This window comes from Eubalaena glacialis, chromosome 5, assembly GCF_028564815.1.
Source record: "Eubalaena glacialis isolate mEubGla1 chromosome 5, mEubGla1.1.hap2.+ XY, whole genome shotgun sequence".
Classification (NCBI taxonomy): domain Eukaryota; kingdom Metazoa; phylum Chordata; class Mammalia; order Artiodactyla; family Balaenidae; genus Eubalaena; species Eubalaena glacialis.
This window is the reverse complement of record NC_083720.1, coordinates 64,402,625-64,430,457: the sequence shown is the minus strand read 5'-3', so window position 1 is coordinate 64,430,457 and position 27,833 is coordinate 64,402,625. Positions and strand designations below refer to the sequence as shown.

The following is a 27,833-nucleotide window of genomic DNA, read 5'->3' as shown; positions in this document are numbered from 1 at the left end:
ATGTAAAGTGTACATTTCAATGGTTTTTAGTATATTCATGGAGTTATACACAATTTTAGAACATTTTTATCACCCTCAAAAAAGAAATCCTGCACCTTTTAGGCAAGAACCCCTGATCCCCCAACCTACTCAGCACTAGGCAATCACCAATATACTTTCTGTGTATTTGTCTATTCTGGGCCTTTCATATAAATGGAATCATGCAATATGTGGACTTTTGTGTCTGGCTTCGTTCACTTAGCATGGTATTTTCAAGGTTTATCCATGTTGTAGTATATATCAGTACTTCGTTCCTTTCTATGGCCATGCAATAGCCAATACTGTATGGATGTATCACATTTTATTTGTCTACTCATCAGTCAGTGGACACTTTCTGGCTATCATGAATCATGCTGCTATGAACATTCATACACACATGTTTGTATGGACATGTGTTTTCAATTTTCTTGGGTATATACCTGGGAGTGTATTGCTGGGTAATATAGTAGTTCTGTGTTTAAGAAAAACTTTTAAGAAACTGCCAGACTGTTTTCCAAAGTGGATTCACCATTTTACATTCCCACTGGTAGTGTATGAGGGTTCCAGTTTCTCTACATGCTTGCCAATACTTGATATTGCTCATCTTTTTGATTACAGCCATTCTCGTGGGTACCTATCATGAAGTGGTACACTTCATTGTTTTTAATGTGTTTTCAAGAATTGTTTTCTGTCTGATTACAGAAGTCATGCAAGTTAACATAGAAAATTTCTTCACATGTATGCACTGATTTGATTCCTAGCTTCTAGGCCAACAACAATCCCATCTATGTATCAGTGCAATTATTATCCCTAGTTTACAAAGAAATGGAGGCTCACAGAGCTTAAGAAGCTCTAGAGCTGGGATTTGAAACCAGGTGTCTAAAAGATTATGCTTTTCACCATGGCATTATCCTGTTTCAGTGGCTACTATGTGCATATATAAACCCACGGGGATCAAATGGGATATGGAAGTAACTAAACTTTATGAATTTAAAGCATCTAGTGATGATGAGTAAGATGCTGAAGGAACATGGCTTTTGCATTATAGCAACAGGTGACACATTATCTGTTGAGGTATTAAGGAACACAGAAGTGACTTCTGTGACCAGAGAGCAATTTAAAGGAACACCTGAAACTAAGCAGTCCCATGTCACTTTGGGTAAATTACTGTCTTTATCACTCCCCCACCCCCGCCCCGGAAAAAGGACAACATTAATCGTCTTAGGGCTATGGTGATAAATAGCACTGAAACATGTGCTAAATGTATTTACCTTTCGGTCTGTGCACTTAAGAGACCGAGGCCAGGTGCTCTTAAGTCACTGCATTCTCTGAATGAGGCCAGAGAGGTGATTCAGTTTTGCGATTCTTTTTCACCTTACATAAGGTAGTTCCTTTTTTCTTTTTTAACTCCTTGTAATTGAGGAAAAACGATTTTGCAGATTGGCCACAATCACAAGCAATTCCGGAAATTAAAATTCCTCAGGCTCTAGTTAAACATTATTGGTAAAAAGTTCCTGCTCACTACAACCCCTTTCTAGAAATGTATTCCATGGCACGTCATATATAATGATTATATCTTTAGCTAGGCTCCTTCCAATTTTCAAGTTTATATATGTGACTCAATTAAACAGAAGAGCTCAGGCAATCGACTTTCTAAATAACTAAATTCATAAACATTGCTAAAGGTGGTATATTTTTACACATAATTTCCTGTAAAGAAGCTAGACAGAAGTTCCTCTAACTTCAAGAATCTTAACAAAAAAAAGCACACTAGTTTTGGACGGGACAGAGTTAATTAGGGAATGAGAAATAGAGACTAGAATGCTCATTAGTTTCAAAATGTTTATTTTGAGCAAAGGATCATTATTATCTCAATCTTTAAGGTGCATTTGGCAGCCTGTATTAAAATGGCTTATTCTCCAGGGGGTGAGGGGTGAGATCATGGGTGGGGTGGATGTGGATGAGATAGCAGCGTTAGTTTTAACACTCTTATTAATTTTGAACTAGGGTTGAAGTGTGCAGTGGGAAAAAAGAGCACTGTTTCTATGAACTGTATAGAGGAGAGGGAAGGAGGAAATGTGAGAAGGATGATATCTCAATTTTATTTCTTAAAAGGCACTCTTGTGGCTGCATTTCCTCCTAAACCCAGTATTTTGTGTCCAACTGGACTGCAACACATCCTTCTTGGTCTGGCAGTACACGGAAAGACCAAGAAGGAGTTTTCCTAAAGCAGCAAAAGGTCAGGCAGCAAAGCTGGGAGAACTGCTTCTGCTGATGTATCTTCCATAAGTGACGGGATTGATCTTTGAAATCATTATGCTTGGGTATTTTGATCTGGCTAAAAAGGTAAAGTGAGTTCTTTCATAAGGAAGTGAAAAAAAATGGACTAAATGATTATAAACTAATTTCTGAGTTGCTAAGTATCACTTGATCGTCATCAGTAATGCCACTGCATAAAAATCAGTTTGAGGAAATCTAGCCTAACGTGAAAGCAGCGACTCTGAGGTGAGATGGCTGCCACTGAGGAGGCAGTCTGCTGGCTAAGATGGTGTGTCCCAGAGTCACAGGAAGCTTGACTGAGTCCCAGCTCTGTCACTTACTAGCTCTGTCATCTTGAACAGCCTGCCTAACCTCTCTGAGCCCACCCCTTTACGTTAGATGAGGTATATAAACCACTTGGAGTGCCCGGCACATAGTAGGTGCTCAATAAATGTTAGCTATTCCTGCTCTCCTGAGGCCTTCCCCATCCACTTGTCCTAAAACATGTATTCATGCCACCCTATATTTTATTTAGCCTTCATATTCACAGATGGAGTTTTTGAGCACCTACTGTTGTCGGGTAGTGGGCACTGAGGAGTCAAAGATGCCTGAGCCACGGTCCGGTTCTTGATCTTGAGGGGAAGGGAAACCAGATGATGTGTCATCAGCCAAAACAGTAACACAGCAGGGAGGGCAAATCAGTGTGGGTGGAGGTGGGTGTGGGGCAGTGATGAACTCAGGCTAGTAAGATGGGTTAAGTTTAAAGGGGCCTGGGGATGTGCCAGTAGAACTGCCCTGCAGGCAGCTGTCTTCAATGGATCTGTAGCTGTATGGGGAGAGCAGGGCTGGAGGGATGCATGTGGTGTCATGTGCGTATGGGTACTCTTTGGGGTGCACACACTCTGACACTGCCAGAGGCTGGTCTGGCTCCATGGGGTGGGGAGGGAGCCCAGGGCACACCAATGCTTGGGAATGGGAGATGGCAACAGGGCTTTCTGGGTGTCCCCTTAAGGCCCCAAAAGATGTTATGTGAGGCTACTTAGATTTTTTTAAATTAATGTGTAAGTCATTAAAATAACAAATCCGAAAATTTAATTTTCTCTTGAGTTGGGATCAACTATAAATCTTATATTCTATTTAAAATTCTATATACTTCGTCAATCCTTTTAAGAGTGATGTAATATATTGGATTTTCTTCTTTAAGTTATTTCAGTTTTCTGACCAGTAAACAAACCCTCCCCTAGTACTTAAGTCATTTTATAAAACTAATAAACTCACAAATAACGTAAAGCTTTGGTTCTCTTAAAAGTTTCAGTTGAGTATAAAACAGCAAAATTATCTTAAAAGTTTCAACTTACAGATCCAAGGTCTAAATCAATCACTCAATGACATATTTTAAATTGGAATCACAAGGCTATTCATGTTAATTAACATATTATCTTAAACATTGTGAATACTACATGTATTTAAAATATTAAAGGAGACCTTCAAGATGGCGGAGGAGTAAGACGTGTAGATCACCTTCCTCCCTACAAACACATCAGAAATACATCTATATGTGGAACAACTCCTACAGAACACCTACTGAACGCTGGCAGAAGACCTCAGACTTCCCAAAAGGCAAGAAACTCCCCACGTACCTGGGTAGGGCAAAAGAAAAAAGGAAAAATAGAGACAACAGAATAGGGATGGGACCTGCACCTCTGGGAGGGAGCCGTGAAGGAGGAAATGTTTCCACACACTAGGAAGCCCCTTCACTGGAGGAGACGGGGGTGGCGGGGGGAAGCTTCGGAGACACGGAGGACAGAGCAGCAATAGGGGTGCAGAGGGCAAAGTGGAGAGATTCCCGCACAGAGGAGCGGTGCTGACTAGCACTCACCAGCCCGAGAGGCCTGTCTGCTCACCTGCTGGGACGGGTGGGGGCTGGGAGCTGAGGCTCCCACTTCGGAGGTCAGATCCCAGGGAGAGGTTAGTGCGCCACAGCTAGCTGGGAGGGAGTCTGGGAAAAACTGTGGAACTGCCTAACAGGCAAGAGACCATTGTTTCGGGTGCGCAAGGAGAGGGGATTCAGAGCACCGCCTAAACGAGCTCCAGAGACGGGCATGAGCCGCGGCTATCAGCGCGGACACCAGAGACGGGCATGACACGCTAAGGCTGCTGCTGCAGCCACCCAGAAGCCTATGTGCAAGCACAGGTCACTATCCACACTGCCCCTCCCGGGAGCCTGTGCAGCCCACCACTGCCAGGGTCCCGTGATCCAGGGACAACTTCCCCTGGAGAACACATGGCGTGCCTCAGGCTGGTGCAACGTCACTCTGGCCTCTGCCGCCACAGGCTCTCCTCGCATTCTGTACCCCTCCCTCCCACTGGCCTGAGTGAGCCAGAGCCCCCTAATCAGCTGCTACTTTAACCCCATCCTGTCTGGGCGGCAACAGGCACCCTCAGGCGACCTACACACAGAGGCGGGTCCAAATCCAAAGCTGAACCCCAGGAGCTGTGCAAACAAAGAGGAGAAAGGGAAGTCTCTCCCAGCAGCCTCAGGAGCAGCAGATTAAATCTCCACAATCAACTTGATGTACCCTGCATCTGTGGAATACCTGAATAGACAACGAATCATCCCAAAATTGAGGCGGTGGACTTCGGGAGCAACTGTAGACTTGGGGTTTGCTTTAGGCATCTAATTTGTTTCTGGTTTTATGTTTATCTTAGTTTAGTATTTAGAGTTTATTATCATTGGTAGATTTGTTTATTGATTTGGTTGCTCTCTTCCTTTTTTTTTTATATATAGATATATCTTTTTTTCCTTTTTCTCTTTTTGTGAGCGTGTATGTGTATGCTTCTTTGTGTGATTTTGTCTGTACAGCTTTGCTTTTGCCATTTGTCCTAGGGTTCTGTCTGTCCATTTTGCTGTTGTTGTTTTGTTTTGTTTTTAGTATAGTTTTTAGCACTTGTTATCACTGGTGGTTTGTTTTTTGGTTTGGTTGCTCTCTTCTTTTTTTTCTTTTATTACTTACAAAATTTTTTATTTTTTAATAATTAAGAAAAATTTTTTTATTTTAATAACTTTATTTTATTTCCTTCCTTTCCTCCCTCCCATCTTTTATTCTCCCTTTTTTTCTGAGCCATTTGGCTGACAGGGTCTTGGGGCTCCGGCTGGGTGTCAGGTCTGTGCCTCTGAGGTGGGAGAGCCGAGTTCAGGACACTGGTCCACCAGAGACCTCCCGGCTCCACGTAATATCAAATGGCGAAAGCTCTCCCAGAGATCTCCATCTCAATGCTAAGACCCAGCTCCACTCAATGACCAGCAAGCTACAGTGCTGGACACCCTATGCCAAACAACTAGTAAGACAGGAACACAACCTCACCCATTAGCAGAGAGGCTGCCTAAAATCATAATAAGTTCACAGACACGCCAAAACACACCACCGGACGTGGTCCTGCCCACCAGAAAGACAAGATCCAGCCTCATCCACCAAAACACAGGCACCAGTCCCCTCCACCAGGAAGCCTACACAACCTACTGAACCAAACTTAGCCACTGGGGGGCAGACACCAAAAACAACGGGAACTATGAACCTGCAGCCTGCAAAAAGGAGACCCCAAACACAGTAAGTTAAGCAAAATGAGAAGACAGAGAAACACACAGCAGATGAAGGACCAAGGTAAAAACCCACCAGACCAAACAAATGAAGAGAAAATAGGCAGTCTACCTGAAAAAGAATTCAGAGTAATGATACTAAAGATGATCCTAAATCTTGGAAATAGAATGGAGAAAATACAAGAAACATTTCACAAAGACTTAGAAGAACTAAAGAGCAAACAAACAATGATGAACAACACAATAAATGAAATTAAAAACTCTCTAGAAGGAATCAATAGCAGAATAATTGAGGCAGAAGAACGGATAAGTGACCTGGAAGATAAAATAGTGGAAATAACTACCACAGAGCAGAGTAAAGAAAAAAGAAAGAAAAGAATTGAGGACAGTCTCAGAGACCTCTGGGACAACTTTAATGTGCCAACATTCGAATTATAGGGGTCCGAGAAGAAGAAGAGAAAAAGAAAGGGACTGAGAAAATATTTGAAGAGATTATAGTTGAAAACTTCCCTAATATGGGAAAGGAAATAGTCAATCAAGTCCAGGAAGCACAGAGAGTCCCATACAGGAAAAATCCAAGGAGAAACACACAAAGACACATATTAATCAAACTATCAAAAATTCAATACAAAGAAAAAATATTAAAAGCAGCAAGGGAAAAGCAACAAATAACATACAAGGAAATCCCCATAAGGTTAACAGCTGATCTTTCAGCAGAAACTCTGCAAGCCAGAAGGGAGTGGCAGGACATATTTAAAGTGATGAAAGGGAAAAACCTACAACCGAGATTACTCTACCCAGCAAGGATCTCATTCAGATTTGACGGAGAAATTAAAACCTTTACAGACAAGCAAAAGCTAAGAGAATTCAGCACCATCACATCAGCTTTAAAACAAATGCTAAAGGAACTTCTCTAGGCAGGAAACACAAGAGAAAAGACCTATAAAAAGGCCTTTTGTAGGTCTTTTTTCCTTTTCAAAAAGGAAAAGACCTACAAAAACAAACCCCAAACAATTAAGAAAATGGAAATAGGAACATACATATCAATAATTACCTTAAATGTAAATGGATTAAATGCTCTAACCAAAAGACATAGGCTGGCTGAATGGATACAAAAACAAGACCCATCTATATGCTGTCTACAAGAGACCCACTTCACACTTAGGGACACATACAGACTGAAAGTGAGGGGATGGAAAAAGATATTCCATGCAAATGGAAATCAAAAGAAAGCTGGAGTAGCAATTCTCGTATCAGACAAAACAGACTTTAAAACAAAGACTATTACAAGAGACAAAGAAGGACACTACATAATGATCAAGGGATCAATCCAAGAAGAAGATATAACAACTGTAAATATTTATGCACCCAACATAGGAGCACCTCAATACATAAGGCAAACGCTAACAGCCATAAAGGGGAAATCGACAGTAACACAATCATAGTAGGGGACTTTAACACCTCACTTTCACCAATGGACAGATCACCCAAAATGAAAATAAATAAGGAAACACAAGCTTTAAATGATACATTAAACAAGATGGACTTAATTGATATTTATAGGACATTCCACCCAAAAACAACAGAATACGCATTTTTCTCAAGTGCTCATGGAACATTCTCCAGGATAGATCATATCTTGGGTCACAAATCAAGCCTTGGTAAATTTAAAAAAATTGAAATCGTATCAAGTATCTTTTCCGACCACAACGCTATGAGACTAGGTATCAATTACGGAAAAAATCTGTAAAAAATACAAACACAATGGAGGCTAAAGAACACACTACTAAATAACCAAGAGATCTCTGAAGAAATCAAAGAGGAAATAAAAAAATATCTAGAAACAAATGACAGTGAAAACACAATGACCCAAAACCTATGGGATGCAGCAAAAGCAGCTCTAAGAGGGAAGTTTATAGCAATACAATCCTACCTCAAGAAACAAGAAAAATCTCAAATAAACAACCTAACCTTACACCTAAAGCAATTAGAGAAAGAACAACAAAAAAACCCAAAGTTAGCAGAAAGAAAGAAATCATAAAAATCGAATCAGAAATAAATGAAAAAGAAATCAAGGACACAAGAGGAAAGATCAATAAAATGAAAAGCTGGTTCTTTGAGAAGATAAACAAAATTGATAAACCAGTAGCCAGACTCATCAAGAAAAAAAGGGAAAAGACTCAAATCAACAGAATTAGAAATGAAAACGGAGAAGTAGCAACTGACACTGCAGAAATACAAAGGATCATGAGAGATTACTCAAGCAACTATACACCAGTAAAATGGACAACCTGCAAGAAATGGACAAATACTTAGAAAAGCACAACCTTTCGAGACAGAACCAGGAAGAAAAAGAAAATATAAACAGACCAATCACAAGCACTGAAATTGAAACTGTGATTAAAAATCTTCCAACAAACAAAAGCCCAGGACCAGATGGCTTCACAGGAGAATTCTAACAAACATTTAGAGAAGAGGTTAACACCTGTCCTTCTCAAACTCTTCCAAAATATAGCAGAGGGAAGAACACTCTCAAACTCATTCTACGAGGCCACCATCACCCTGATACCACAACCAGACAAAGATGTCACAAAGAAAGAAAGCTACAGGCCAGTGTCACTGATGAACATAGATGCAAAAATCCTCAACAAAATACTAGCAAACGGAATCCAACAACACATTAAAAGGATCATACACCATTATCAAGTGGGGTTTATCCCAGGAATGTAAGGATTCTTCAATATATGGAAATCAAACAATGTGATACACCATATTAACAAATTGAAGGAGAAAAACAATATGATCATCTCAATAGATGCAGAAAACGCTTTCAACAAAATTCAGCACCCATTTATGACAAAAACCCTCCAGAAAGGAGGCATAGAGGGAACTTACCTCACCATAATAAAGGACATATATGAGAAACCCACAGCCAACATCATTCTCAATGGTGAAAAACTGAAACCATTTCCACTAAGATCAGGAACAAGACAAGGTTGCCCACTCTCACCACTATTATTCAACATAGTTTTGGAAGTGTTAGCCACAGCAATCAGAGAAGAAAAAGAAATAAAAGGAACCCAAATCAGAAAAGTAATACTGTCTCTGTTTGCAGATGACATGATACTATATATAGAGAATCCTAAAGATGCTACCAGAAAACTGCTAGAGCTAATCAATGACTTTGGTAAAGTAGCAGGATACAAAATCAATGCACAGAAATCTCTTGCATTCCTATACACTAATGATGAAAAATCTGAAAGAGAAATTAAGGAAACACCCCCATTTACCATTGCAACAAAATGAATACAACACCTAGGAATAAACCTACCTAAGGAGACAAAAGACCTGTATGCAGAAAACTATAAGACACTAATGAAAGAAATTAAAGATGATACAAACAGATGGAGAGATATACCATGTTCTTGGATTGGAAGAATCAACATTATGAAAATGACTATACTACCCAAAGCAATCTACAGATTCAATGCAATCCCTATCAAACTACCACTGGCATTTTTCACAGAACTAGAACAAAAAATTTCACAATTTGTATGGAAACACAAAATATCCCGAATAGTCAAAGCAATCCTGTGACAGAAAAACGGAGCTGGTAGAATCAGGCTGCTGGACTTCAGACTATACTACAAAGCTACAGTAATCAAGACAGTATGGTACTGGCACAAAAACAGAAATATAGATCAATGGAACAGGATAGAAAGCCCAGAGATAAACCCACACACATATGGCCACCCTATTTTTGATAAAGGAGGCAAGAGTATACAATGGAGGAAAGACAGCCTCTTCAATAAGTGGTGCTGGGAAAACTGGACAGCTACATGTAACAGAATGAAATTAGAACACTCCCTAACACCATACACAAAAATAAACTCAAAATGCATTAAAGACCTAAATGTAAGGCCAGACACTATAAAACTCTTAGAGGAAAACATAGGCAGAACACTCTATGACATAAGTCACAGCAAGATCCTTTTTGACCCACCTCCTGGAGAAATGGAAATAAAAACAAAAATAAACTAATGGGACCTCATGAAACTTAAAAGCTTTAGCACAGCAAAGGGAACCATAAACAAGACGAAAAGGCAGCCCTCGGAATGGGAGAAAATATTTGCAAATGAAGCAACTGACAAAGGATTAATCTCCAAAATTTACAAGCAGCTCATACAGCTCAATATCAAAAAAACAAACAACCCAATCAAAAAATGGGCAGAAGACCTAAATAGACATTTCTCCAAAGAAGATATACAGATTGCCAACAAACACATGAAAGGATGCTCAACATCACTAATCATTAGAGAAATGCAAATCAAAACTACAATGAGGTATCACCTCACACCAGTCAGAATGGCCATCATCAAAAAATCTACAAACAATAAATGCTGGAGAGGGTGTGGAGAAAAGGGAACCCTCTTGCACTGTTGGTGGGAATGTAAATTGATACAGCCACTATGGAGAACAGTACGGAGGTTCCTTAAAAAACTAAAAATAGAACTACCATACGACCCAGCAATCCCACTACTGGGCATATACCCTGAGAAAAACATAATTCAAAAAGAGTCATGTACCACAATGTTCATTACAGCTCTATTTACAATAGCCAGGACATGGAAGCAACCTAAGTGTCCATTGACAGATGAATGGATAAAGAAGGTGGCACATATATACAATGGAATATTACTCAGCCATAAAAAGAAACGAAACTGAGTTATTTGTAGTGAGGTGGATGGACGTAGAGTCTGTCATACAGAGTGAGGTAAGTCAGAAAGAGAAAAACAAATACCGTATGCTAACACATATATATGGAATCTAAAAAAAAAAAGGGTTCTGAAGAACCTAGGGGCAGGACAGGAATAAAGACGCAGACGTAGAGAATGGACTTGAGGACACGGGGAGGGGGAAGGGTAAGCTGGGACGAAGTGAGAGAGTGGCATGGACTTATATGTACTACCAAATGTAAAACAGATAGCTAGTGGGAAACAGCCACATAGCACAGGGAGATCAGCTCGGTGTTTTGTGACCACCTAGAGGGGTGGGATAGGGAGGGAGGGAGGGAGGGAGACACAAGAGGGAGGAGATATGGGGATACGTGTATATGTACAGCTGATTCACTTTGTTATAAAGCAGAAACTAACACACCATTGTAAAGCAATTGTACTCCAATAAAGATGTTAAAAAAATAATAAAATAAAATATTAAAGACAGACTTTCCCACAAACTTATCTAAAAATATAAATACTTTGGGTTTTATTTAGTCCATCACATTTGTACTTGATTCTAAACCTTCCCAGGCTTAAAACACTGTTTTGTAACGAAATAATTTGTTTTAATATGGAACCCAAACCTGACAGTGGGTACCATCTTCTCACTTTTGCCCCCAAGATTCCAATTACTAGTCACCTAATTCTCAAGACCTCTTTGATTCTTCCATCTCCCACACAGGCTGCCTTGCCATCTGACCCAAATCAGTGAATCTAGTCAGTGTTTAATCCTATTCTGAATTCTCCGTACACCCTTCCCTGATGACAGTCATCACTCACAGGTGTACAGAGGACCTGCAAATGGATTCTGCATCAACACCCCCCTTCAGACTTGGTAACAGGTGGCAGATGAATACGGAAAGGTCACAGAAATAGATGAAGAACCAGGGGGGAGAAATGTAATAGTATAACAGAAGTCAAAGAAAAGAGAGAATTCCCATAAGGAAGGCATCATCAATACCAGTAGTTTGAAATGCAGCAGGGAAGTTTATAAAGTAAGGGGATGAAATAGGACCATTAGATTTGATGGTTATACATTTAAATTTAAGATTCAAATTCCATCAGCGAAATTTTCATGTCATGATGTGCATAGACGACAAAAAGAGACATATGAAGAATGAGCTAGAAATGAGAAATGAGAATTGCAGTTAAAGGCAGCAACAACTCAGAATTCTTTAAGACCTTTTAACTTAGTGTTTTAATAAGGGAAACACAGAGAGAGAGAGAGTGAGAGGGAGGGAGGGAGGGAGGGACAGAGGGATGGAGGGATAGCTAAAAAGTGGAAGAATGAGGCTCAAAGGAAGAGACATTTGTTCTGTATTTTAATTTAAAAAAAAAAGATTTGAGTGTGTTTACTGAGGAGAGAGTTGACTCCTTTTTGTGGGGGAGGGTTGGAGCGCTAAGAGTCTGAAGATTTGGGAGGGAGACAGGATTAACTGGTGAGGCAGTGTGCCAGGGTACTGGGCTAAAAGGAAAGGAGGCCCCATTAAAATGCTGACCTTGAACAGGAAAAGGAACACCTTACCCTCTGAGAATGGAGGGAATGAGGAAAGGATTGATACAGAGGGAGATAGGTGTGGGTGTAGGCGGGGCAGGAAGTAGAGGTAGCCCAGCTGAACTGCCTGAATCTGGTCCACCCGGCCAGCCTGGCAAGGACTCAGCACACAGTTCCCCGGAACAGAAGGAATCTGGGTTGGGATGATGACAGCTCCAGAAATGGCCCAAACAGAGCCATGAGAGGCCTTCCCAATAAGGTAGCAATTCACATGGATCACAGGTTACAGAAGGAATCTAGAGGTTTCTATTCAACTCTGATTTCTCAGGTAAAGAAGATGAGACCAGAGATTAAGACACGCTCAAGGGCAGTTACTGGTGGCTCTCAGACTACAAACTGGGTTTCTGGGCTTATGCCTCCCTCCGCCTTTATAAAAATATACACAACCAGTTTTCTCCACCTCTTTCCCTGGCTAACTTTCCCTCATTCTTCTGCTTTGCGCACATCACTTTCTCTGAAAACCTTGCTGGCCTCTCCCCCTTCCCCTAAAGTAGATCCCATAAAAGCTGTTCTACGTCCCTTTCACTTTTTCTTTGTTGCACTTAGTTGAACAAGTTGAAATTCTAGTTTTATTTACGTGCTTATTTAATGTTCCTCTTTCCCAGCAGATATTATAAGCCACAGGGGGACAGGGACTCTATTTGTTCACTTCTGTTTCCTGCTCAGCACACAGCTCAAAGCCTAGCACGGAATTAGTGCTCAATAAATATGATGAATTTATATTCCAAGTATATGGTGTAGGAGTATAGTATTCAAGAATTTTATTTGCAAATTAAAGTTCTGCATTTGTGAAAAAAAGTCCACTGTGGGGTGGCAAGAAGGCTGATTTATATTTTCCCTGTAGGTCGGGCATATGGGAAATGCTCAATATATATTTGTTGATTGAATAAGAATTTCTGCACTACTGGAATTTTCATTATCTTAAGAAAAACAACAACGATAATATAGCTTGCCTCCAAGCCACTGAAACCAAAGATACTACCTAAACATTAAAACAAAAAACAAAAAACTATTTAAACAAGTAAATTAAGATTTTCCAAACAATGTTATTTATTAGAGCTCATCAGAACTTTGTTAATAACCAACTTATGATGAAAATACTGATCACATAATTAAGGTAGCTTCTGGGATAATATATAACTAGAAAACTCAATGTTTAATTCCTAAAGTTTCACACTTTTGGAATGTCTCAGAGACATCTTCTCTCATGATACTAAATGAACCTGAACTTACAGATCTTTAGGACAGAAATTCATGCATTTGCAAACATTTAAAAATAAAATTCATCACCAATGAATTGCCTACCACCTTCCTCAGGAAAGGAAATTCATGAACACATGCATGAAGATTAGCACCACACAGTAGGCAAATATTTTTCCATGTTCCACCCAAAGCAAACAAATGAAAATAGAAACTTCAAGGACAATTATAAGATATCTCTAAATTTAAAGACACAGCATCCTTTTCTCCTTTGGCTTTCCTCTATGCTTTAATCAGGAATAAATAGTCCTTAATCAGTCGCAACTGAGAAATTCTAGCAGGAAAACATTTCTGCTCTTTTGATTGTGAGGTAGTTAATTTTTGTCTTACATTTCTTTACTTTCAAAACTTTATAAAGCAAAAGAAAAAAAAAACATGGAAAGCACTCAAATGTTTGTTGATTATGGATATTAAGAGACATTAGCGAATCTACCTGGTCTAGCCCTTAATTATACCTACAGACCCTTAGATTCTAATTCTTTCATGGAACTTTTAATTTCCCAAAGAGGCTATTATCCCTGTTAATAATTAAAATGTTTCAATGTTTAGGCATACACAGTGTCACAGTGTTGGCATAAAAATACTTTGTCATAGTCATTTGGGCAAGTTATGGGGAACGTGGCATAAAAATGCTTTGTCATGGTTATTTGGGCAAGTTAAGGGGAATATGAATTCTTGAGTTTTCAGGGAAGACTGATTTCAAATAGTCTATCTTGTTGTTCATCCAAAGTGTTTTGCATTTTACTAGAAGATTCGGTTAACTGTATCTCATACCAAAATTACTGGCAGATAGATGATGGCTTGGACTGACCATAGTTGAACAATGAGAAATGTAACTTTTTCCAGATATTTCTGAAGGCACACACACAGGCCATGGTTGGGTTATGTATTGCTGATAACCCCTCTAGGGCTCAGCTATCCTGTCATCTTGGAATTTTCTGACTCTTAAGATCTGTTGAGTTCGCTCACATTCCTTCCTGTTCTATTTGCAGTGGAGGTCTGTGGAAGGTTATACATTCTCCCCTTGCCTATACTCTCAGCGTCTACGTGTATTCCTAGTATTCAGGAAGCTAAATTTCTGCACTTGTGAAAAGCAAAATGTGAGCTTACTGAAAGGCAGACATATAGTTGACCAAGGGGAAATAATTATTAGTACTTTAAATTTATCCTCACTTTCATTACATCAAAAGACTAACTTGCTTAATACAATTTAAAGGTACATCACAGTTGTGACTCTTAACTATTTTTGCTTTTTCCCAATTTTAGGATAAAATGTACAAATGCATTATATGGATACCTTAAATACTTAAAGCATTGTGAACCCACACGAGACTAGCAATAGGAGAAAGAAAAAGTGGTTTGAAAGAGTTTAAAACTAAGCTCTATATAAACGTGTGTGGGAGTAGAGTCTAAAAAAATAAAACAGATGGTAACTTGAAAAATGGCAACGTTTAAGATATGGAAAATACTGAGTTGTAATAAAGTAATAAAACACTGGAAACAAGGTCACCAAATTTGCAAAACGGGAGCAGAAGAGTTTCCGAAAGATAGCGGCCCATTTAGGTGATGAACACCAGATGCCCAGTGTAGTTCAGTATAAACAAAAGTATTCTGATTAGCTTCAGGGGAGAAAGAGAAAAGAACCAGGTACCAAAGGTGGGAAAGCCAAATAGCCCTGAACAGACTGGGGCACGTGGCTCCCTAACTGCCCCTGGGGAACTCCAGGTCTAAGGACAAGGTAGACCTCTATCCTCCTTTCTGTCAGTGAACTGCTGTCTACAAGTGTTCAGTTCTTTGGGCCACCACCATGTGAGAGTGAACAACCTGAAACATTGCTCTTGGGCCCACAATCAGGCTGCGTTTCTCTAAGATAAGAAACAGTCCCCAAAACACACTCTGTGAACAAGGGGCTATGAGAGTTGTAGGAAGTGAGCATTCTGAAGACAGCTGTGAGAAATCATCACAACCTCATCAACAAATGAAGAGTATCCTTCAGGAACCATGCCATTTCCTTCAGGAAGTTCAGGATATCGGTGTATTGTTGACCCTTACTTAAATCCAAAGTCCATTTCCCCAGCATAGCCAATTAGGCATTGCAGCCGAGGGCAGGGAGCTTATTCTTACTCTGCGTGGGGCTGTGAGAGTGTGGGGCAGGGGGGAGATGGGGTCGGGCGGGCAGCTTGCTCTGTGTTGGGCGCCAGTGTGGGAGTCTGTCTCCTGCCCTAATTTTAGTCCCGCCTCTAGGATCTGAAGTCTAGTCCATCGAGTGCTTTAAAGAGTGTTTTACAGTCTGTGGAACATGAGGCTGAACACTCCCCGCGTCTGAGCGCATCGTTTATGGCAGGAGACAGATTTATTTACTGGACGGTCCAATAAAAGCCAAGGTATTCATAGACACAGCACTTGCTAGAGGAGACTTCGCTTGCTGTAGCCTAAAGAATTCCAGACTCTGAGTTAGTACAATCCCAGGGTTCTAGTCTTGGCCCTATGACTAATTTAGGGTTATATGACTTCAGCTAAGCCCTTAACCTCTCTGGGCCTCCATTTCCACATCTGTGAAATGGAGGCGCTAAACTAAATGACCTCTAAGCCTCTTTTTGAATCTAACATTCTGGAATGACTGTGGACTGTGTGTTCAAAAGAGGGAATAATCATGTTGGGATAGAATGGTCAGGAGTTTTCATGAGAGAAGTAGGGTGGTTTGCTCATTTTCTGCAAAATCTGATTTCTCAGTTGCAAAAATCCATAGTATAGATTGCAAATGGCCCTGGTAATCTCTGCCTCACAGATAACCACTGCTAGGAATTTTTTCTTCTGGATAGTATAAATGCTAATTATAATTGTTACTATTGCCATGCTAAGTGCCAATTATAATCACTACTAATTGTATTAAAATGGAACACTAAATGCATGTTTCTTTAATAAATTAGAAAAATTAAGATTGTACCCTGGATATCTTTCCACCATGTCATCACATATATATCTCATTTTTTTTTTCATCAGTGCAGAGTACTGCATTGTATCCATAAAGTGTACTTCACTTAACCAGCGTATACTGACAACAGATACACTGTTTTTCTTTTTGATCACAAACAACACTTCAACAAAATTTCTTTGTATATTCAGTCCCAAAATTCAATCTTGGCACCTCTTCCCTCACTTCCCACTTCCAATCCACCACCAGGTCCTGGTGATTTCACCTAATATCTCAGGAACCCAGCCACTTCTCTCTGTCGAATTACCTCCACTTTTTTCAAGTGGAGATTCAACAACATCTAACGCCAACAGCCCCTTACTTGGTCTCCTATCTCCCCATGTCTTCCTTCCAGTTTCCCAACTTGCAGCCAGAGATGCAAATCTTATTTCCCAGTTTATGACCTTCAATAGCCTCTCTCTGTTCCCCAGATAAAGACCATTGCCTCATAATGGTTCTATTGTCTATAATGCATAGACAGTCTGGAATTTATGAGTGTGTTTTTCATCTGCACTCTAGGATGTAGATTAAATTAGTTACCCCAGTCAGGAATACACACTTCAGAGATGGTTAGTAAGAATGTTATCAGAAGGCTATAATCCAGAGGTGGTCTCTATAGGTATGTTAGATTTCTTACCTCCAATCAACACAAAGGACTTGATTAATTAGCAAATAAATGTTAGAAGTTATTTTTCCTTGGTGAAATCAGTTTTGTGTAGGATGTGTGGATTAGCTAGAAACAGCGTCAAGGCACCCCACTCTTGCACCAAATGGTACACGGTGGTGATCCAGTACCTGTGCCCTTCCCAGTGGTTCCCGGTACATGTTTGTGAAAAATGCCTTGTCTAGTTCTTGTTGCTCAATTAAACCCTTAGGTTAGCTGAACCCTGCCTCAAGAGGAGTGTCCCCATCCATTTACAATGCTTGGTGTCAGTTTATTTATCTCTTGTAAAAATAAAATACAGTGTGTGTGTGTGAAAAAAAAAAAATGAATACAGTTAAAAAAAAAAAAAAAAAGAGGAGTGTCCCATTTGCCTCTAATGAACTTTCCATGAAAGATCTACTTGGAGAAATGAAAAGAACACAACGGGGGACTTCACCAAGCTTACAAAACAGGCTGCACGATTATTTCGATTCCTGCTTACTAATCAATGTTACAATGTGAGGCTAGATTGGGCCTGAGATTGGCTTTGGGACCAAGTGTGAGGCTGTGGGGAAGGAGACCTGTACCCTCAGCCACCTCTAAATATTGGAGGTTTCAACATCCACCAAAAAAATCCTAAATCAGTTAAGAAGGATCAGATTGGTTGAGGTCAGATTATAGCACGTAGCTTACAAGACCCCACACGATACACCTTCTGCCACCTCTCCTGGAACTCCTCATGCTCAGGACACTTCCCAGAACACGGCCACCCCGAGGTGTGTGAGCGCGTGGTGTGCCTTTCCCACCCGACGACCCCCTTTGCTCAGTCAGATCGCTCTCAGCCTTCGCAGCTGGGCGGGACGGCCCTTCCTGCCTCTCAGTCCAGCTCACGCTCCCATCCCACCCCCCACAGTGCCGGGGTGTCCCTCCCTGCGGTCCCTATGGGAATGGAGGGTGATACGTCCGCATGCTGACTGCACTGAGCCCTACGGGGACTGTGTCCAGGCCTATACGAATCACCTTTGTGTCCCCACCGCCTGGCACAGCCTCCGTGGACATTTGTTCAATAGACAGCATTTAGATTTTAGTCTCCACAGCATCAGTATTAAAAAAAAAAAAAAAAAAGCTTTTCATGGCACTAGGTTCACTAAGTGGAGTGGGTATTCCATAACGAAAACGCTTTACAATATTTTTTTTAAAATCCAACCACAATCCAATCTAACTCACAAAGTGAAGGATGAAGAACATATAATATACAAAGGTGAAGCAATGACTCTTTCTTTTAAATGCTATACAGGCCAACTTAGTTCTGTTGAAAATCCTTCACGGACGGGAGGACCAGACGAGAGCCCCCTTCCTCATCACTCACTTCCGCATATTTCCTAGTTTCCTTTCATCTCAACACTTCGAGCAGGATTATTTTAGTATGCAAATAAATTCTGCTTTCTCAAAGAACTCCATTTTTACTTTGTTTCCACACGTCAAGTCCTTGGCATCCTCCCTAGTTCCCACTAATACAAACATGGAATACATTTCAGCCCAAACTTCTTTACATGTCTGAGGTCCGGGGAGGATTTATAACTACCCTTGGACAGATATTTAAGGAGACCATTTTATAGTAAGGAAAGTTATGTATCTAGTTAGAAATTCCAGGGAAATCCCATGTGTTTAATTTTGAAGTTTCCTGTTGTATTTCGTGTGGCTTTTATCCAAGGTAAAGATGAGGTGAGCTGGGAGGAGAAATGCGCTGATTGAACACCTCCCCTACCCCAACCCTTCCTTGCATCCTGTACCCCATAGTGCTGTGCTGGTCCAAACCTCTCATTTTACGTTCGAGAAAACTGAAGGCTACAGAGGCTGAGAATCAGATTTATTAAGCATTTACTAAGTGCAGACGCATGCAGCTTTACAGATAAGAAACTGAAACCCAGGGAGGTTTCGGGAAATATCTGAGGTCCCGTAACAAATGGCAGAGTCAGGACTCAAACCTGTTGGGAGTCTAGCCCTCATTCCCATCTCTTCTGGGAGAGCCAGGCCTGACTCCAAAGAGGTCACATTTTTTCTTCCTCAAGACTCACTCGAGAAGCACCACCGTTGACCAGCTGGTTTAGTGATGGAAGAAAGTACACCACCACCCTTGGTTTCTTTTAAGGGCTCCCGTAGACTAAACAGATGGTAAGCACCTGCAAACAGAGTGAGTAAAGACATTTAATGGGACCAAACATGCATATGACGCAGTCATCTGTGACTGAGAGGATGATTCTGACGATTTCTGTGTCTCACCCAGTCACACCTGCCAGTGGAGCCCTCCAAGGTGCTGGGGTGGCGAATTCTGGAGATTTTGTTTGTTTGCTTGTTTTGCTTTTTCTTTGTCTAATTAACTCTTACAGAACAATAGCCAGTCCAGGGTTGTAATTTCAGTAATTTTGTTTTCTCTAAAGCTACTTTAGCTTTTTATTTTTATTTTTGATTACATACAGGTCACACTCCTTTTGCCCCATAAACCTTTGACTGTAGGCAGGGTGTTACAAAAACAACCCTCTAGCTCTCTCCACGCTAGTGGGCTGTGACTTTTCCACACCCTCCTTTGTTTGTGGGATCCCTCCCCAGAGCCACAATTTCGCCTGTGCTTCAGCACCAGGAAACACTTGTCTTTTAGCTTTGAAAAGAGAAAGCGTTGCATCAGTAATAGAGACTGAACTCGTTTTGTGGAGGAGGGATCAGGCCTCCATCAGCGGTCTTCTGGAGCTGGACCTCCGCCTGGGTTGCAGTGTCTCTCTGAAGCTCGTATCATATCCACTCCTAGAACACTTGGCTTCCTTCATCAAAACCAAATCCCAGTGAGGATCATAAAACTGTCCCATCAAGTTTAAAAGAGAATGCAGAGAAATTGTACTTTGTAAACTAAATCTCGACTGTGTAGTCAATTAACTCCGTTTCATAATTCTCTTTAGAAATGACGGTAGCAGGAAATGCATTTTGTTCCATGCTACATAGCTAGCAAACCAGGACTCAAACCCAGGTCATCTTGACTTTGAGCTCTCCCAACTTCCCCACACTGCCCATTAGAGGCTGGCAAACACAACAATAGGGAAAGGAATTGCTTTGAAGTAGTTTAGTCAAAGAGTAGAGGACTGGGGGTTAGAAACAAGGGTTCCAGCCCTAGTTTTGCCTCCGACTTGTGGGGTATCTTTGAACGAGCCCCCTTCTCTCTCCATGCCTCTGTTTTTTAATTTATAAAATGAGGTGTTTGGCTCAGCGAAGCCCTCTTCCAAGTCGGGATTCTATAATCTACAGATTATTTTAAGAGCCCCAGGTTAGTTGCTTAAGAAACAGGCTTAAAATTTATTTAGAAAAATATTAAAATCTTTTTATCACTCAAAAAAATAAAAGGAAAAGGCAGCAAAATAATTCGTATCTTTTGAACTCTAAAGCGTGGTTTGTTGCTAATAGAATCAACACAGGGATTCAATGAAATAAGAAAATCATGCGGGGGAGGAAATCAGTTTTTATGAGGCATTTCCAAGTTTCCATGAAACAGTTACTTCAAAGTCACAATATAAACTTTCAAGCATCTTTCTGAGGTTGACACAGTATATATGGGGGAAAAAATAAACCAAAACTTAATAAGAACCTGCTGTATAAAAAATAAATAAAATAAAAAAAAAATAAACCAAAACTTAAAACTGATCAGACTGACTAATTGCCTCCAAAGACCAAATATAAAACCTGCAGAATGCTTCAGTGGATAGAAGATTGGGCTTGGAGTTAGTAGACTTGGTTCAAACCTTGGCTGGGTGACATTGCTAAATCTCAGTATCTTTAACTGTGAAAGGGGCATAATAATTCTACCTATATAAATGTCACAGGACAGTTTGGGAAGGTTGAATAAACTGAAGAATTATATGAAGAACTGTTTCATTATAATTAATTGCCTGCCAAAAAAATTCTCTCACTGTGTGTGTGTGTGTGTGTGTGTGTGTGTGTGTGTGTATATATATATGAAATTTACATGGGCACGCTGATTTGGAACTTTAACATGTGAACTGCCTCTTAGTAAAAGGCGAAAAACTGCCACAACTCAAAGGAATGGGGAAAGCTGCCTGAAAACAAACAAAACCCCAAACCACCATTACCACCAAAAAGTATCTTCTCTTTCAGTAGCAAAGAATGCAAAGATAATGCCCCAACCTGAAGTTTGGGAAGCACAATTCAGAACTTGGCAGTCTAGAACCATCTTTACTTCCTCTCTTTCTTTCCTTAGAATCCAATTTGGCAACAAGCCCTGGGGGATGTGCTTTGAAACGGCTCCCAGACTGGACCTTTTTTCTCTATTTCCGCCATCCCTGCCTCGGTCTGAGCCCTCCCCTCTGCATGCCTCACAACTGGGTTCACTGCCACCAGGCTCTCCAGGCCATCCTCAGTGCTGCCTGATTAGCCTTCCTAAAAAGCAGACTTCCTCAGGATCCACAGTGATTCCATCAGTCTCACCCTATTTCCTTCTACTGCAAAAACATGCCCCTCCTCTAGTCCAGGAATTCCTTTACCTGCCCACAGACTCCAGCCTCAGGTCCTTTGCTCTTGCTGTTCTCTCTGCCTCGAATGCCCTTCCACCAGCCCATCTTATTACAAATCATTTCCTGCATGGTCCCTTTAATGCAGAGCTCCTCAGACTTCACTGTGCTTATGAATCATCTGAGGATCTTGTTACAATGCAGATTCTGATTCAATAGATCTGAAGCGGGGGCAAGACTGCAATTCTAACCAGCTCCCAGGTGACCACCATGCTGCTGGCCCATGGACCCCACTTGGAGTAGCAAAACCTATTGGCTCAGTGGGAAAAAAATGGGGAGGGAGTAGTTTTTTGGAGACATACAGACATGGGTTGGAATGCAATCTTTATCAGGCAAATATCTTCATCTGTATAGTGGGACTATTACCCATTTTATGTAAGTGATAGGAGGATCTTTTGACTGTAAATAGATACTATCCTTTTCAAATCTGTCTTTCCCTTGGCTCCCCTAAGCTCATCACCTTGTCCCCTACTATGCTTCTCTGGTAATCCAGTTTTTCTTTACTCTGAATCTTAACTGGCTTGATTTCTTTTAGCACATAAATCAAGAAAAAGGATTCTTAAAGTTAATTTTGTTCATATGAAACTCTGAGCTTATGATACTTTAATAATACCATCCTCCCCAGCAGCATCACACAGAGAGGCACAGGGGCAGAGCTGCATCATGGTTACAGACATGGGCTTTGGATCTGATCATTTTTTTTTTTTAAATATAGTTTTATAAATTATTTATTTATTTTTGTCTGTGATGGGTCTTTGCTGCTGGGGGCAGGCTTCCTCTAGTTGCGGCGAGTGGGAGCTACCCTTCGATGTGGTGTGCGGGCTTCTCCTTGCGGTGGCTTCTCTTGCTGTGGAGCACGGGCTCTAGGCGCGCGGTCTTCAGTAGTTGTGGCGCGTGGGCTCAGTAGTTGTGGCTCGCGGGCTCTAGAGCGCAGGCTAGAGCTTAGTTGTGGCGCATGGGCTTAGCTGCTCCGCGGCATGTGGGATCTTCCCGGACCAGGGCTCGAACCCGTGTCCCCTGCATTGGCAGGGGGGTTCTTAACCACTGCACCACTAGGGAAGTCCTGGATCAGATCTGAGTTCCAATGCTGGTTCCATTGATCACCAGCTATGTCCCCTGACTCATGTGAACTAACACATCTGAGTTTCAATTACATCACCTGTAAAATTCTGCCTTCATCTCTTGTGTTGTTATGAGAATTAGTTAAGTTCTATAAAGTGCTTGGCCAATGCAGCAGATTGCAAAAATGGCCACAATTCTCCACCCCTCCCTGAATCCATACCATTCTCTAAAGACTCTGCAGTTCCGCCCATCAAAAGGTAGAGTCTGTTTCTTCATAAGTAGATTGGAGGAGAAGCCACTTGTGTCCATTTCAGTCTCGGCCTCAAGGAGCCGTGCTCCCATGTTCCTGCTCACAACCATGCTGAGCCAACATGTGACCAAGCCCAGGGCAGCCTGTCCAGTGATGGGAAGCATGAGGCCCAGCTGCTCCCCAGAGGACTCAGCCAACAGTCAGCCAGCACCCTCTAGAGGCAGAGCCACCTTGGTGACCAGAGACACATAGGGGAGCCTGGACAAGACCAGTAGATTCACCAGGTCCAGACTGCTGATGCACAAAGTTATAAACTAAATAAATGATGGTTGTTTTAAGCCATTATGTTATGGAGTGGTTTGTTATACAGCAATAGATAACTGACACTGTGTATATGTAAGTAATTTCTCCATAAATAGTGGCTATTACAATATTCTGAGAAAAAGGTACAATGTCAACAAATAATGAATTTTCCATACCATTAAAATTTCTACTTTTTGGTCAGTAGTAGGAAGATGGCTGAACTGGAAATTGGGATTCATAGATTCTGGTCCCAGTAGCTTTTCCAGTTGGCAGCCATATGATCTTGGAAACATCATTTAACCTCTTTGAGCCTCCGTTTCCTTATCTGTAAATTAAGGTGGTCAGACTAAATGACTTTTAAGGTTTTTTCTAGCTCTAAAAAGGATTGAGGATCCATTTTTCCAAAAGGCAATACTTATTTCCTTGTTAACATATAGTTCTGAACCCAACTTTTCTTTTCTCATAGACTTAGGATGTAATCACAGACACCCCTCCCTCTATTGCCTTCACTGCTCAGCAGCTGGTTGTGACTACGTATCACACTTATTCTAACAGCCATGCTCTGAATCTAGAAGGTGGACCTCCTTGCTGCGGACCAGGAACCCAGATAGCCAAGCTCATTAGGAATCAAAAGATGAATAATGCCATGTAAGTTCTAGCCAGAATCGAAGTTATGTGGCTCTTAATTCTTTGCAGGTGCAGGTAGACTTCTTTTACTCCTTTCTAAGTTGCAATAAATATTCTGCAGGACTGAGGCTGTGCAGTGTGATCACTAAACAAGGAGGACACCGTTTTACAGCCATAAAGCACAAATCAAATCTGCATTTATTGCACATTAATGACCCAAGATATATAGTTATCAAATGGGGGGAGAAAGATTTAACACCAAAATTTAAAAAGTTTCAAAATTCTCATGTAGAGATTGACCCTGGAACTAATAAACAAGTAAACTGCAAATACATCCAAATACATTTGTATTAAAAAGCTATACATGTGGCAGTGACTAGAGTGGCTTTTCTTCTCTCACGGGCATTTAGTGCCTCTCACATACCACTAGTACATTCATGCTCTAATAGTGCCCTCTGCAAATACAATACAGTCTTCCCTGTGACATACAGCAGGCCATACTGTGGCCAACTTAGAAAAAAAAAAAAAGACTGTTCCACTGCCCACTTCCATTACTGTTACACAATCAAAAGTCAGGGTGTTTTTATTCCTGGGAGGAATTAAGCTAAATCAGAGAATGTGTGTACAATCTGAGGGCAACAGTTTATCTTAACTTTGCCTTCAGATATATATAGTTAAGTCTGCACAAAGAAGCACCAGGTTGTTGAAAGTGTGAATAAAAAAATAGGCTCATTCTTTATCAAAAACTTTTTTCTGTGATAGAAACAAATTACGTGGGGCCCGAGAGTAGCTACAGTCAGTAGGGACAGCATTGTAATGAAACGTGGCTTCTGGTTATCTACGTGGAACACATGTATTTTGAAATGACATGTCAATTATTCAGAGACTTGAGTCACCTAATATTTTCTTTGAGTTAGTATCTTAAATACCTTTGCCTAAATATCTTTTGAATCAATTCACTTCTCTCTCCCCTCTAGTGGGGGTTTTCTTAGCAGCTGCCTTGCTTGTATCTTCCCCATTTCATTCTTCTCACTGCAGCCGGAGTGAACTTTCTAAAATACAGATCTGCTCTGCTTAAAATCCTCCAATGTCTTCTCTGAGGACTGTAAGACCCCCAAAGGCAAGAACTGTGTCCCTAGCACCTGACCAAATGTCTACAAACCCTGGCCAGGTCAGGGTTCCATTTAATTTTAGAAAGCCAATTGTACACGGAATAGAACAGAGTTCACTGCTTGTGGTAAAATTTGAGACATGATATTCCTCTTGCCTTATGTTAATACTATTGATATTTACTGCAGCTCAGGAGAGTCTTTTCTAAGATGCTTGATGACACTGAGTCAGTATTTTGAGTTTTTTTAAGTCTCTGCTTGAGGATACATATTCACATATTCATGTGAATTCATACATATTCATACATATTCATGACCTTTAGGATACATACATTCATGTATGTATGATACATACATTCATACATATTCATACATATTCATGACCCTTTAGGATAAGGTCATTTTGGTGATATATGGTCCTTTTGAAGATTCCAATCTCTGTGGGACCATGATATTCTCAGGTGAGAAGGGTGACAGTAGATAAAACATTTCATTTTCATTTCATTTTCTTACACAGCATTCAGGTGATAACCAGACTAAGGAAGGCTATAATGGGGTAACCTGGCTGACCTGCAGATTGGTCAGGGCTCAGGTCTATCCTCTCCCCTAGGACGAGCCTATCAACTCCTCTTTTCTAGATATCTAGTAAGTCTATCTGCAACCAATAATCAATCTAATGCCCCAAAAAAAGAAAGAAAGAAAAAAAAAAAAAAGGCAGGAGCTAGGTACTATTTCACCAAAAGCCAAAAAGATCCCAAGGTTCTGGGTTATTGAAAAAATTGTGGAACTAGGGGAATTTGAAACAGTCCAGGTAGAGGAAACCCAGCTACCAAGAGGCTGGTATTCAATTATTCGGAAACTGGGGTCCATTCCTGGAAGCACAGTCAATGGGCTCTCTCGGCACCAAGGGTAGAGCTGTTCCCGGAGCAAGGAGGGCAGTACAAGCTCTGCCCTTGGGCTGACACTGGATTCTGGCCAGAGCTTAGCCTGGTTATGTTGCCAGGCTCAGACAGGGACGAGGTGGAAAGTCAGGGGGTATTGCTCCATTCTAGGCTAATGAACATGTTTAGTTGACATGCAAGTCATTGTTTTGTTTTAAATTCCAGATATGCAAGAGCTCTTAGAACATAGCGAAGATTGGCCACCTTGATCTTCAGATGTCATTACATATCTAAATCTTGAGAACCTCTGATAACCAGGCCCGGGGAACAGATGCCATGAGATAGGAGCTTATCACATACTTGCTGAATCAAAGAACAGGATCAGGATGGACACAGAGACCAAAGAAGAGAAAGAAGCCGAACCTTGCCTTCTTCTATCAGTGTCTGCTCCATTTGGCCTCTGTGATCAAGGCAGCTTCCTATAACTGACTCCTCACACTTTAGAGAAATACAAATAACCCCAGAACTCTACTTTACCTTCAGAGCTTGGTTATTGTTTCAGTGATCTGCCTCATGACTGTTAGGATGTTCTACAGACCTGGGTGCTTAGCCTTAGAAGACTTTAACATGTCTCCTTCTTAAAATAGTGTTAACTGGAGGATTCAATGTGAGAATAAGTGGCAAATATGGAATCTATTGTCTTTAAAAGCAGCAACCACTTTCCCCATCTTTCTCATTCAACTCTCAAGTGTTTCCAAAATAGCGTGTTTACAACCACCCACAAGCCATGGTGAGAAGTGCCATCAGTAATTCTCTCTCACAGTGACAGGAAGAAAATAAACACCCTATTCTTTAATGCTTTGAACCACCTCATGGAACACTGATTTCCTCTAAATTCACTGGGCAAACATCTATACTGCAATGGAAAACAACATGTACTAAATTACTAAAGGGAGTTTTTGTTTTGTTTCTAAGGTGAATTACAGTGCTTGAGGAAAAACAAAACAAAACATTGATTTTTGTCTTTTATCACTGGAAAGTTTGTTCAGTGGTGGTTTGTGAAAATCTCACCTCATCTGGACTGCCAAGGTCACGGAGACCCAAGTAATCGACCTGGGAGATACTTGCCTAATTATCAAATATTCAGCCAACAGTGTGTGACCATTTAACCGGCTGCACCTGGGACCCTCCTTCAACACGTGCTGCTTTCTAGTACTGCCGCCTCCCCTCCACCACTACTCATCGCCACCCAGGTCGCCAGCGCCCCAAAGGGGGCAAATCCTGGGACCCAAGGACATTTCAAAGAGACAGCGGCGGTCACCTTCCATTTCCGTTTTACTTAAAAACATTCACATGCTTAAAAATGGGGGGAGGAGGGGGTACTTAGAAATAAGGGGGAAATCTTCTGCAGTTTTCCCAGTTCAAGTTCTCAGGCACTATTGAAAGTTCATTAATAAGATATTTAAAAACAAAAGTGTTTCACACACCAAGTAGACGCCAAGCTTTGCAAACTGTCTTGCTCTTTAGTTTGGGGGAGTTTGTAAAAGTCCCCCCCCACCTCACCCCATTCTGGATTTCGCCTCTTTCAGAGCCTTTGTTGAATAGCCTGACTTTCCCGAAGCAATCAAACTAAGAACTGCCTCACCTCCCCATACCCCACTTTTTTTTTTTCCCCACGGCAAAGGAAATAAATAAATAAAAATGCCCCGTGAGAGAAGTGGGGGAAATCATGCCACAAAACCCGAGTTCCGCGGGAGTCAAGCGCCTGTGCTGCCCGCGGCGGGGCCCGGCGCGCGGGGCTGGAGACTGTCCCTACCTGGGGCCGGGCGGCGGCGGCGGCGGGGTCGCGACGCCCATGGCTTCGCCGGCCTCGGGCGGACGCGCCGGGAAACTCCAGTGGCTCAGCGCCGCGGGGATGCGCCGCGCCCGCAACGGCCGCCCC

At 41.3% G+C, this 27,833-nt stretch overlaps 1 protein-coding gene across 4 annotated transcripts in view; it reads right to left on the bottom strand.

Moving 5' to 3' along the window:
- C5H4orf19 (chromosome 5 C4orf19 homolog) overlaps nt 1-27,815 on the bottom strand; it is an 84,706-nt gene extending 56,891 nt beyond the window's left edge. For 2 of the 4 annotated variants that reach the window (XM_061191311.1, XM_061191313.1), the window contains exon 1: nt 27,708-27,815. The gene's annotated coding sequence lies outside the window, so the exon portion shown is untranslated. Of the gene's footprint in view, nt 1-19,073; nt 19,122-19,163; nt 19,269-27,707 lie in introns of those variants that run through there. The other 2 variants (XM_061191314.1, XM_061191315.1) reach the window with 2 other exon arrangements.
- Nucleotides 27,816-27,833: the final 18 nt, after the last annotated feature.